Below are 4,237 nucleotides of genomic sequence, written 5' to 3'. Positions count from 1 at the left end.
GCCCATATAGTGAAGGCTTGTTCGAATAATCCCATTTCTTGTTCATTCAACACTAAGCCTCTAGTATTTGCTGAGCACTGAGTGAGGCACTGGGGGTATAATGATGAGTAAGATACAGGCCCTGTCCTCACTGAGCCCCACTCTATTGGAGGGCAGAGGCACACACATATATACAACAGTGTGAGATAAGTTGGCAATATACATTAAAAAGTGACTTAAATGGGCATACCCTTTGAGAAGTTCCATTTCTAAGAATTTATTTAAGAAAATTTTGAGATGACTGAACAAAGTGTGTAGAACTGATTATCATAGCATTTCCGTAATAGTAATAAATACCAGAAAAGGAAAAAACCAAACTACCTAAATATCCAGCAACTGAGTAGAATCTAGTAAATAAACTATGGCAAAACCATGTGATTGAATACTATTAAACCCTTGCAAGATAAAAAAAACAATACAGATCCATAGGTTTGGCTATGGAGAGCTATTCCTGATTAATATAAAGTCACAAAACAGAGGGGGGAGGGGCAAAATAGGGGTGTGGGATTAATAGATACAAACTACTATGTATAAAATAGATAAGCAACAACGGTATATTGCATAGCACAGGGAATTATAGCCAATATCTAGTACTAACTTTTAATGGAGAGTAATCTGTAAAAATGCTGAATCACTATACTGTATACCTGAAACTACAATAATATTCTAAATCAACTACACTTCAATTTTTTAAAAAAGTCACAAAACAGGAAGTGTTATATGACTCTATTTTTGTAAGAATAAACTATACTTACAGATAAAAAATCAAAAAGATAAACATCCAAATGTTAAAAGAGTTCACATTTGACTGGCTATTTGGCTATAAATTATTTTTAATTTTCATATAATATACAGTATTCTGATACATATTATTATATTTTATATTCATATAAATATTTTACAAAGAGCATGCGCTTTTTTTTTTTCAGTCAGAACAAAAGTTTATGAAAACATAAGAGGAGGCATTCTTTCACAAATGTGAGTGAAGCACCTTCTGTGTGTCTGGCCTGGGCTCCACTTGGGGCAGGTAAAGCTAACTAGAGGAGTTTGCTGCTCTCAAGGAGCAGCCTGGAAGGCTGTGGGTGAGGAAGCAAAGGAGGGCAGGGAGATGCAGAGTGACACTGGAGCTAGGCCTTAAAGAGGGAGTAGGAATTTTCTAGATGGCATGGGAACGGTTTGGAAGATGGTCCAGACAAGGGCAACAAGATCAGAGAAGACACAGGAAGACCAGGGCTGCTGTGGACAGTTGCACTTGTGCACTGCAGAAGGCTACTTGTTGAGGAAGGAGTGGGGGCAAAAATGTAGGCTGGGCTTCACTTGCCGAGTCTTACGTACGGGTTGCATCTTCCCAGAGGAAGGGGCACCTCCTCATCCCACTTTTTTAATAGAGAAAAGGGGCCTTTTGTTTCTGTCAGCACCTTCTGCTTGTCAAGCTGTGGGTCCTGAGGCTGTGTCCACCCAGCGAGGGACAGTGTTTTCTATTCATACAAGGTACACTGAGGGCCCCGCACAAGCGAGTCTTTAAACCTGACTTGGCAAATAGATCTTCAGAGGCTGGAAGGGCCCTGCCATGTGCTCTCCAGAGCCATTTTAAAGCATGGGATTTGCTTTATATAATTAGAGCCATCATTGTAGGACGCTAGAGAATTGCAGAGTGTTAAAGATAAAAAATGTGGGTAAATATTTCAGCTGACCAGCCTGAATATATATCAAAAGCCTTTCAAGTAACTATGCCCTTTAACTTTGCAGTTCTGCTTTTCAAGATTTATTGTAAAGAATGAGCATAAAGGTTTGCATTATATAAGTGATTCACTGCAGAATTATTTATAATAATGAAAAGAAATCCACAATTTAAAAGTTCAGTATTAAGAGGTGGGTTCAATAAAGTACAATACTTCTGCGTTACGAGATACTAAACCAGGCATCAGTTTAAAAGACTGGGTGAAATGCCCCTGCTACAAGTGTCCTAAGCACTGCTCTTCCCTGTCTTGGCACTTAGCGGACTGTACTGTTACAGCTTGCTGAATTGTCTGTCCTCCCTGCAGTAGGGGCTATGGCCTCTTTGCTCACCGTTGGTTAACACAACATCTGGCATAGATAAGAGTAGATCCCTAATAAAGGTTTATTCAATGAATGAATATGCACAGAAATAAGACTGGAGGAATATGCACCAAAGGTTAAGAAACTTTATTTCTGGATATTTAAACATTTTCCTTCTTTATATTTTTTTACATATTCCAATTTTTTTACAGTGGACCCAATATAATTTTATAATCAGAAGAGAACAACATACTATATTCAAAAATGGTAACTCAGAGCCTACCATAAAGTATTTGAAGCTCACTTTTGAAACAGAAACCCCTGTTTGGCCCTTCATATCACAGAGGTTAAAAGGTGATTATTCTCATCAGCAGAAGATTAATGGAGGAGCCCATTAAATTGTAAATTCTTCTAGGACATTTAAAAGCTGACATGGGGACTTCTCTGGCAGTCCAGTGGTTAGAACTCCACGCTTCCACTGCAGGGGACAGGGGTTCGATCCCTGGTCGGGGAACTAAGATCCCGCATGCCGTGTGACGTGGCCAAAAAATAACAATAAAAAATAAAATAAAAATAAAAGTTGACATGATTTTCAAAATATCAATCTATATACTTATTTCAAGACAAATCTTCAAGGGAAATTAATTTTATTTTGTGAAAGCTACTGTTTAGAAATCTTCTTCATCCCCCTAACCCAAACTGGCCATTTTACCTAGGGCCTGGATGGCATCAAGTATTTTTATGACAGTCAGAGGTTCACACTATACTTCTCTTTAAAGTGAAAACAATTTGGTTTTTCCCGGTAAAGTAAAATATATGTATGTGTGTATGTGTGTGTGTGTGTGTGTGTGTGTGTGTGAGTGTATATATATAAATTTTTTCTTTTAAGTTTGCAGTCTGGTATTCTTTGCCAAGGACAATGGAAAACACAAAACCATACAGTTTTAGACTGTACTCAAACTGTTTCATTCTATTGCTCTCCCCTCCAACTATCTTTCCCCTAGGTCCTAAAGGCATACGATTCCCAGGCTCCTCCTCATTTGGTTTTGTAGAAGCACTGAGCCCAGATAACAATATTTAAATAATCAGAGTTGTTCTGATATCACTCTTGAAGCTCCTTCCCAGTTAATTCTGGTCCACATCTGCCTAGTGAACACCCTGTCACACACAGACATACACACCCCATAATTACAGCTTGTACCATGTTCTCTCCAGGCAAAGTCCCATCCCAATTTTGCCCTCACCCCAGTCAAACTGATCTGCTGGTGGATGTCAGGTTTGCTTTTTAACACCAGGCTGACTTAATGCCTTGCCCCAAGGCTGCCATTCTAAAGGTGGTAATTTCACAAGTGCAAGCTTTAGTGCTTTTGGTTCCACGAACCACACCAACTGCCTTCAGGTTACCACTACCCAAGCCACCATCTCAGCAGTGACCCCCAGGAAGGAGAGGGAAAGTACTAATAACCTGTGACGACTCAAGGAGGGGCCCCTGTGCTCTCCAAGTCCGGATTCTGTCCCTAGGTCTTTTTCCTGGAAGGCCCATGGTGACATTTCCTAGCAGAGGAGACAGGCACACAGTGAAAGGGAAGCTTTCCTGTTAAATAGAGAAACAAATAAGAGTTCTCGAAGAAGTACACAGGGTCTGTTTAATCCCAGGTTCTTCAAAACTGAGCCCAGCCTTCCTGTTGGATTAAAATCACTCCTATTACCCAATAGTCATCCTTCATTTCATCTGAACAGAGGCTTTTTTCTACTGCACAGAAGCCACCCTCAAGAAGGCCTCTTAGGGCAGGAACTTCAGGCACAGTGGCAGGCTGGTGACTGAATGTTTATGCACCTGTGTTGTTTCTGTAAATCAAAATAATTTCTTAACTGTGGCTGTTTCAGAACATAACTTTTGTGCAGCTTCCCTGACTCACCTTCAGAGCACTTGGTCCTCTGCTAGGTCCAGAGGCTGCGCAGTTGTGGTGGGCGCATATAGCTTCATGGCCCTCGACAGTCACCTCTGCAGGCTCTCTGTGCTCTATTTCCGAGACCTTCGGCAAGAGTCTTAAGACCTTTGCTTAGTGGCAGAGTCTGGAACGGCTGCTCTGCACGACTAGGTCTTCCCATTCTTGGCCTAGCCCCGTGCCCACAAAGCTCCCATTTCCTATTTTAT

Source organism: Eubalaena glacialis, chromosome 4, assembly GCF_028564815.1.
Source record: "Eubalaena glacialis isolate mEubGla1 chromosome 4, mEubGla1.1.hap2.+ XY, whole genome shotgun sequence".
In the NCBI taxonomy this organism is placed as follows: Eukaryota; Metazoa; Chordata; class Mammalia; order Artiodactyla; family Balaenidae; genus Eubalaena; species Eubalaena glacialis.
This window is presented reverse-complemented; position numbering follows the sequence as displayed.